At 44.4% G+C, this 9,288-nt stretch overlaps 1 non-coding gene across 1 annotated transcript; it reads right to left on the reverse strand.

Moving 5' to 3' along the window:
* Nucleotides 1-3,811: 3,811 nt before the first annotated feature.
* On the reverse strand, nt 3,812-3,894 carry trnal-cag. The gene has a single exon. It is a non-coding gene; the product is annotated as a tRNA-Leu (tRNA).
* Between the last annotated feature and the right edge of the window lie 5,394 nt (nt 3,895-9,288).

Here is a 9,288-nt window from a genome sequence, read left to right on the forward strand (position 1 = left end):
AAAAGCTCATTCTCGAGATAACATGACACAGTGTACATTTGGGATGGGGAACCCTCTGTTATTGACACACGCACACACGTACGCCAATTATTCAGACTATTCCTTCCTATGTAAATCAACTTAGATTTGATTTATGAATAATCCCTACAGTGGATGCTGTTGTTTCTATCTGTAGACTGCTTCACAGGGACCAGGCCTATATCTGTTAAGGGCAGAGACCTCAGGTCCAGCTCTGATGTTAACATTCATAATATAACAACATGTAATGGTTAGCAGCATCGTGAAGAAAAAGAAGCATCTCGAATTTGCAACAATCAACCCTAAAACAACAAGAACCTACTCCTTCATACTCTTCCAGCACTGACAGACTGACCTATGGGGACTACTTTAAAGAGATCCTTCAGCTATTTTTGATCTTTTACTGTTGAAAAGTGTTATTGCAAGTATAAATACAGTAAAATACACACACACTAAAGGGTAAAAAAATATGTTTTAGTGAAAAATATATATATATATATTTACACAACTGCAAACTTTAAAGAGTAGGGCATTTAAGGAATAGGTATGATGGGAATCCGTGATGTCATCGGCTACCACCCATAGAGGAGCAAAAGAGAACAAAAGAGGGAAGCCCCCCCCACTTGTGCCATGTCATGACATACCTGGACCACCTATTGAGAGATGTCCTTTTGATAATTAAATCAATTGTTAAATTAGGTGAAAACGAGACTGGAGTGCCACTTTAAAAGTGGTTGGACCCTACAGGACTTATGTTGTCTCTGGGAAAGGTGAGGTTTGTGTGAGAATGGGCTGCAGTTGTTTGGGTAGACTACATTGAAACAGAACGTCATTGTAAGCGTCATTACTTACAAACAGACCCACAAAGACAATGACACAAATAAAACAGAAAATTAAAATGAATATACCATTAAATATATATATATATATATATATATATATATATATATATATATATATATATATATATATATATATATATATATATATATATATATATATATATATATATATAACTCAGCAAAAAAGAAACGTCCTCTCACTGTCAACTCTGCTTATATTCAGCAACCTTAACATGTGTAAATATTTGTATGAACGTAACCAGATTCAACACCTGAGACATAAACTTAACAGGTTCCACAGATATGTGACTAACATAAATGGAACAATGTGTCCCTGAACAAAGGGGGAAGGGGGGTCAAAATCAAAAGTAAGTCAGAATCTGGTGTGGCCACCAGCTGCATTAAGTACTGCTGTGCATCTCCTCCTCATGGAAGGCACCAGATTTGCCAGTTCTTGCTGTGAGATGTTACCCTACTCTTCCACCAAGGCACCTGCAAGTTCCCGGATATTTCTGGGCGGAACGGCCCTAGCCCTCACCCTCCGATCCAACAGGTCCCAGGCCTGCTCAATGGGGTTGAGATCTGGGCTCTTCGCTGGCCATGGCAGAACACTGACATTCCTCTCTCGCAGGAAATCACGCACAGAATGAGCAGTATGGCAGGTGGCATTGTCATGCTGGAGGGTCATGTCAGGATGAGCCTGCAGGAAGGGTACCACATGAGGGAGGAGGATGTCTTCCCTGTAACGCACAGCGTTGAGATTGCCTGCAATGACAACAAGTTCAGTCCGATGATGCTGTGACACACCGCCCCAGACCATGAAGGACCCTCCACCTCCAAATCGATCCCGCTCCAGAGTAAACGCGACTCCGACCATCACTCTAGATGAGACACAACCGCGACTCGTCAGTGAAGAGCACATTTTTGCCAGTCCTGTGTGGTCCAGCGACGGTGTATTTCTGCCCATAGGCCTACAAGCCCTCAGTCCAGCCTCTCTCAGTCTATTGCGGACAGTCTGAGCACTGATGGAGGGATTGTGTGTTCCTGGTGTAACTCGGGCAGTTGTTGTTGCCATCCTGTACCTGTCCCACAGGTGTGATGTTCAGATGTACCGATCCTGTGCAATTGTTGTTACATGTGGTCTGCCACTGCGAGGATGATCAGCTGCCCGTCCTGTAGCGCTGTCTTAAGCGTCTCATAGTACGGACATTGCAATGTATTGCCCTGGCCACATCTGCTGTGCTCATGCCTCCTTGCAGCATGCCTAAGGCACGTTCACGCAGATGAGCATGGGCATCTTTCTTTTGGGTTTTTTCAGAGTCAGTAAAAGGTCTCTTTAGTGTCCTAAGTTTTCATAACTGTGACCATAATTGCCTATCATCTGTAAGCTGTTAGTGTCTTAACGACCGTTCCGCAGGTGCATGTTCATTAATTGTTTATGGTTCATTGAACAAGCATGGGAAACGTTGGTTACATGGCCCCCCCATGCTTCTCGACCGATCTGTCGCTGTGGATACATGGCACTCCAGGCTCCTCGACCTGTCTGTCGCTGTGGATACATGGCACTCCAGGCTCCTCGACCTGTCTGTCGCTGTGGTTACATGGCCCCCATGCTTCTCGACCTGTCTGTCGCTGTGGATACATGGCACTCCAGGCTCCTCGACCTGTCTGTCGCTGTGGATACATGGCACTCCAGGCTCCTCGACCTGTCTGTCGCTGTGGTTTGGCCCCCCATGGACCTGTCCCTCCATGGCCCCTGCTCCTCGACCTGTCTGTCGCTGTGGATACATGGCACTCCAGGCTTCTCGACCTGTCTGTCGCTGTGGATACATGGCACTCCAGGCTTCTCGACCTGTCTGTCGCTGTGGATACATGGCACTCCAGGCTTCTCGACCTGTCTGTTGCTGTGGATACATGGCCCTCCAGACTTCTAGCTCTGTCTGGCACCCTGACCTTTGTTACAGTAATTACAGTATGGTGATAAAGGTGAAATTGTCACATAATATCCTTGCTGCCTGATGTTATTAGCAGAGGACATTATCACAGTAAAAGCACAGTAAAAGCCCCACTGGTGTAGGGTGACATTGCCCTCCTAAGTACACATCTACGATCAGCTTCTCCATTAGTGGGGGAAATGCAAAACTGACCCAGGATCAGCATAAAAGGTGGACATTTAGAAATAGTGGCAGGTGCAACCTTTTTTTGCTCCTCTTTGTATGTTTTGTCATCTTTGTAAAGACATTGCACACATTATTATCCATATGTATGTTTTCTCAAAGAAAACAACAATGGCTGGCCTAGATGTAAAAAATGTATACCTTATGTTCCTTCTTATTTCTAAATGACATATATATTCATGTTTCTACAAATTTGTGGTGGACAAAAGTGCCATTAGAGAAAATGTTCGAGGTTGTCCATAGTCAATTTCTAGAAGTTCTATGAAATTCTTTAGTTTTACAGTTATTTTATAAACTGGTCTTGCATTTTTATGATTGCTGCAAGATAGAGAGAAATGTCGATCTTTTTAAGACGTTTTCTGTAAGTTATCAATTGTTTTTATTTGTAAATATGTGTTTATTTATTTAAATGTTAATAATTTATACAGAAAAAAATACTTCAATCAATAAGTTAATAATAAACTAATTAAGAATAAGAACAACACAAACTTTTATTCAGATAGGCCTGTATCTTCACCAGGCTATCACAAATTATTGCGTTATTGCACAATACAAAATATGAATTAATTACAATTCTGAACTTGATTGATTTCTCATGATCATAATGCGTACGTAACACGAATTAATTTTATGCAATAAAACGAATATTTAAAATAAGAGCAAATACGTTATTTTAGCGGTTCCTGCATGCATGGTGTCATGGGGTAGTGTACTGTCATTGCACCATTCATTTTATTATTCATTGTAATTTCTCAGAATTTCCGCAAAATATTTTGTCAGAAGTGGGATTCGAACCCACGCCTCCAGAGGAGACTGCGACCTGAACGCAGCGCCTTAGACCGCTCGGCCATCCTGACATACAAAATGATTGGGAAATGTGTCAATAAACAAATTTGTGAATCATTCCTATGTTCAATTGAACTATTTCGTAAATCACTTTGAGTGTAAGAATATCGGCACTTTTGTACAAAAACTGTTTTACTGTTTTATGAGTGTATAAATGTATAGGGAATTATTAGCAGTCAGGACCTAACGATTTCACAGCCGACCCACTTCTATTGGAATCAGATGTGTTTGTACTGGGATGAAGCAAAAACGTAAATTAATGAGCACAATGCTAACGCTTTAAAGGAGCAATCAGCGGTTCCTACATTCATTTTTGGAATTCAATTAATGATCTGTACCAACTTTCTTGGAGAATATAACTTAGAAATGCCTCATTCCACTGTGCAAAAAAAATGGTTGAGGCAACGTTCTTTCTACCCCCTTTCAACCCACACAATCTATGTGATGACATGGAAAAATGATTGGATTTGCAAAGTCATCAATGTAAAGGCCTTTCCTCTTAATGTCATCCAATGTATAACCTAAATCTAATAACATGGTGAAATTGTTTGTTGATTTCCCTTTGAATTCACATTAGTTGGCACCTCAACCAAATATAAATCAAATAAGAATTTGTTCTTAACTGACTTGCCTAGTTAAATAAAGGTAAAAAAAATAAAATTAAAACATTGAACTGATGTTTGTTTGTGCCCAGTGGCATAAACTTTAAGTTCATCTGTCATACCCATGAAAATATAAGCTGGTTTTACTCCAAGTTTTGTAAACAATGTAACTGAAACTAACATGGTTAAAAATATCATGTTGACATCGTGGATGGTTTGAGTGGTTACATTTCTCACTCAATCAGCTTTTTACCAAAACAGGGGCGGGGAGGAGAAACAATACACTTTGTTATAGTTGCTACTGCTGATTGCCACTTTAATGTGCTGTTATAATAAGTCATTGATGCTTATGACTCAGGGAGGAGATGTAGGACACTGAAAATAAACACATTTCCATGTTCTATTTTTATTATAAGCCTCCGTTTGGTAACAATTTATATATATATATATATACATACAGGCCTACCATGTCCTGATTTTGACCTGACTCAATGGATAAACCCATAGGGACTCGGCATTAGGGATGAGAAGTTGAGTTGTTTATCATTACCATCACGTCTTGGGCAGCTAGCTAATACAGGGTTTCCAAGGGAGAAGGAGAGAGAAGAGAGAGAGAGAGAGAGAGAGAGAGAGAGAGAGAGAGAGAGAGAGAGAGAGAGAGAGAGAGAGAGAGAGAGAGAGAGAGAGAGAGAGAGAGAGAGAGAGAGAGAGAGAGAGAGAGAGAGAGAGAGAGAGAGAGAGAGAGAGAGAGAAATGGGACCGGGACAGTACAGCCACCGAGCAGCAGCATCTGTGTGTTGATAGTCAGTGTGGATTTTAACTGATATAATACAGAGCTCACTGGGTTTAGGAGATGATGATCTGATGCCTTGCGTCGATTGAGGACACACACTCAGCCCGGCATCTGGCATCTGTGTCTGTTTACAAGTTGTTGTTCTGCTGGTGCCGACTGTAGCTGGCTGGCGTATCGTACTGTAGCCATGGTACTAGGACTAATGCCCCACATAAATTTAGGTTTGGTCGGGGAGAGTAGATCAATGTATATTACATAGCACTCACAAACACTCTGTCAGTCAGTTTATATTCCGTCTGTTGACAATTAATAATGATGCATCACGTGAACATGGATAAACACACACACACACACACAAAAACACACATAAACACACACAAACATACAGTTCTTCACCTGCCCTGCCTCTCTCAGCAGCATGACTGTGTGATAGGATTATCCCTTCTCTTGGCAGCACCACAGCTGCAGCTGACTGAGAGGCTACACTGCAGAGGGCACCCAAAGGTCAATGGGGTCACAACCCCACAGGGCAGACAGAGCACAAGACAACCGACTGGGGTAAGGGGGAAGAGAGAGGAGGAGGGGGAAAGCGACGTGGAGGAGGAGAGGAGGAGGAAGGGGAGAGGAGTGGAGGAGGGCATTGCTCGGTCAGACCTAAAGATAGTGCAGGAGAGAGGTTTGGTATGGATGAGAAGAGGATGAGACAAGGACAAGATCAACTATTTTAGAACAAGGGAATCGAGGATGATGCTGTGAACCAGAGAATACAGTGGAGGAAGCGAGGAAGAGAGACAGACAGGGAGGGAGAGAGAGGGAGAGAGAGAGAGAGACAGACAGAGAGGGAGGAGGAGGGAAAGAGAGAGAGGAAAAGAGAAAGAAAGACAGAGATACAAAGAGAGAAAGAGAGAGAGAGAGAGAGAGAGATAGAGGGAGAGAGAGACCGAGAGAGAGACAACGAGCGAGAGAATTAAATGTGACAGAGCAGCCTTGTAGATACCACTGAACCCTCGGTGACTCCGCTGAGCTGTGAAAACAAAACCAAACCAGAATGATGCCACGAGTCCCGATTTCTAAGCAGATTTGTCCGTCCCTCTCTTTCTATTTCTGCATAATTTTTTTTGTGTACAAACCAAATTAAATGTAACATTTTGGAACTAAACGGATCAAGCATTATCACTTCCATTTTTTACAGACACTCTTTTCCGGAGAAATGAGGGTTAAATACATTGCTCAAGAGCACATCGGCATATTATTTACCCAGTCGGCCAGGGGATTAGAACCAGCATCCTTTCAGTTACTGACCCAATGCACTTAAATGTTAAGCTACCTCCAAACATTTGCCTCATGGTACACTGTCCTTCTGGCTAGATGTTTTTTGGCTAGACGGTACACTGTCCTTCTCTCAGCACGTATCAAAGCTGCAGGCTAAGCTTAAATCTAGACTTGATTTCCTCTATCGTAATCGCTCCTCTTTCTCCCCAGCTGCCAAACTAACCCTGATTCAGATGGCCATCCTACCTAAGATAGATTACGGAGACATCATTTATAGATCAGCAGGTAAGTGTCATACAGGTGAACGAGGACCCAAACGCGACTTAACAGAAACAGAGTTTATTAATGTTCAAAACGGAATAACAGAAATCCTCTAGATTGTAGAGGGGAAAACAACTGGAGAAGCGGCCACAGACTGCACGGGTAGGCGCAGGCCGTAGTCGACTGAGACACCTGCTCACACGCAGCGTCTGATGAAGGCACAAAACACGACAGGACAGGGTGATACACAATCACGGCAAAAACACGACAGGACAGGGCGAAACGCAATCACAGCATGGTGAATACAATACAAGGAACCGACGGCACAGGAACGGATCACAAAGGAATAAATAGGGACTCTAATCAGGGGAAAGGATCGGGAACAGGTGTGGGAAGACTAAATGATGATTAGGGGAATAGGAACAGCTGGGAGCAGGAACGGAACGATAGAGAGAAGAGAGAGCGAGAGAGTGAGAGAGGGAGGGGGAGAGAGAGGGATAAGAGGGAAAGAACCAAATAAGACCAGCAGAGGGAAACGAATAGCATGGGGAGCACAGGGACAAGACATGATAATAAATGACAAACATGACAGTACCCCCCACTCACAAAGCGCCTCCTGGCGCTCTCGAGGAGGAACACTGGCAGCAACGGAGGAAATCATAGATCAAACGGTCCAGCACGACCCGAGAAAGAACCCAACTCCTCTCCTCAGGACCGTAACGAAAAACGATAAAAAGGGAAACTAGGGTACTACTCTAAAAAAAAAATGAGAACTAGGGACAGACTGAGACACAGCAAGGGCAGGGACAAGAACAGGAGAGATGCGATGGCAGGGAACAGACTGAGACCCAGCAAGACCAGGAGCAGAAGCAGAAAAAAATTACCAGACTTCTTCTGCGCGCAGTCTGAACACGCAGCCACGAAACGGCGCGTGTCACGCTCCTGAGTCGGCCACCAAAAAAGCGCTGGCGAATAGACGCAAGAGTGCCTCGAACACCGGGATGACCAGCTAACTTGGCAGAGTGAGCCCACTGAAGAACAGCCAGAAGTGGAAACAGGAACGAAAAGGAGGTTACTAGGACAAGCGCGCGGCGACGCAGTGTGCGTGAGTGCTTGCTTAACCTGTCTTTCAATTCCCCAGACTGTCAACCCGACAACACGCCCATAAGGAAGAATCCCCTCGAGATCAGTAGAAGCCACAGAAGAACTAAACAGACGGGATAAGGCATCAGGCTTGGTGTTCTTGCTACCCGGACGGTAAGAAATCACAAACTCGAAACGAGCGAAAAACAACGCCCAACGAGCTTGACGGGCATTAAGTCGTTTGGCAGAACGGATGTACTCAAGGTTCTTATGGTCTGTCCAAACGACAAAAAACGGTCGCCCCCTCCAACCACTGTCGCCATTCGCCTAGGGCTAAGCGGATGGCGAGCAGTTCACGGTTACCCACATCATAGTTGCGCTCAGATGGCGACAGGCGATGAGAAAAATAAGCGCAAGGATGAACCTTATCGTCAGACTGGAAGCGCTGGGATAGAATGGCTCCCACGCCTACCTCTGAAGCGTCAACCTCGACAATGAATTGTCTAGTGACGTCAGGAGTAACGAGGATAGGAGCGGACGTAAAAACGTTCTTTTAGAAGATCAAAAGCTCCCTGGGCGGAACCGGACCACTTAAAACACGTCTTGACAGAAGTAAGAGCTGTGAGAGGGGCAGCAACTTGACCGAAATTACGAATGAAACGCCGATAGAAATTAGCGAAACCTAAAAGCGCTGCAACTCGACACGTGACCTTGGAACGGGCCAATCACTGACAGCTTGGACCTTAGCGGAATCCATCTGAATGCCTTCAGCGGAAATAACGGAACCGAGAAAAGTAACGGAGGAGACATGCAAAAAGAGCACTTCTCAGCCTTTACGTAGAGACAATTCTCTAAAAGGCGCTGTAGAACACGTCGAACGTGCTGAACATGAATCTCGAGTGACGGAGAAAAAATCAGGATATCGTCAAGATAGACAAAAACAAAAATGTTCAGCATGTCTCTCAGAACATCATTAACTAATGCCTGAAAAACAGCTGGCGCATTGGCGAGACCGAACGGCAGAACCCGGTACTCAAAATGCCCTAACGGAGTGTTAAACGCCGTTTTCCACTCGTCCCCCTCTCTGATGCGCACGAGATGGTAAGCGTTACGAAGGTCCAACTTAGTAAAGCACCTGGCTCCCTGCAGAATCTCGAAGGCTGATGACATAAGGGGAAGCGGATAACGATTCTTAACCGTTATGTCATTCAGCCTCGATAATCCACGCAGGGCGCAGAGTACCGTCCTTCTTCTTAACAAAAAAGAACCCCGCCCCGGCCGGAGAAGAAGAAGGCACTATGGTACCGGCGTCAAGAGACACAGACAAATAATCCTCGAGAGCCTTACGTTCGGGAGCCGACAGAGAGTATAGTCTACCTCGAGGAGGCGTGGTC

Source organism: Oncorhynchus gorbuscha, linkage group LG21 (assembly GCF_021184085.1).
Source record: "Oncorhynchus gorbuscha isolate QuinsamMale2020 ecotype Even-year linkage group LG21, OgorEven_v1.0, whole genome shotgun sequence".
NCBI lineage: Eukaryota > Metazoa > Chordata > Actinopteri > Salmoniformes > Salmonidae > Oncorhynchus > Oncorhynchus gorbuscha.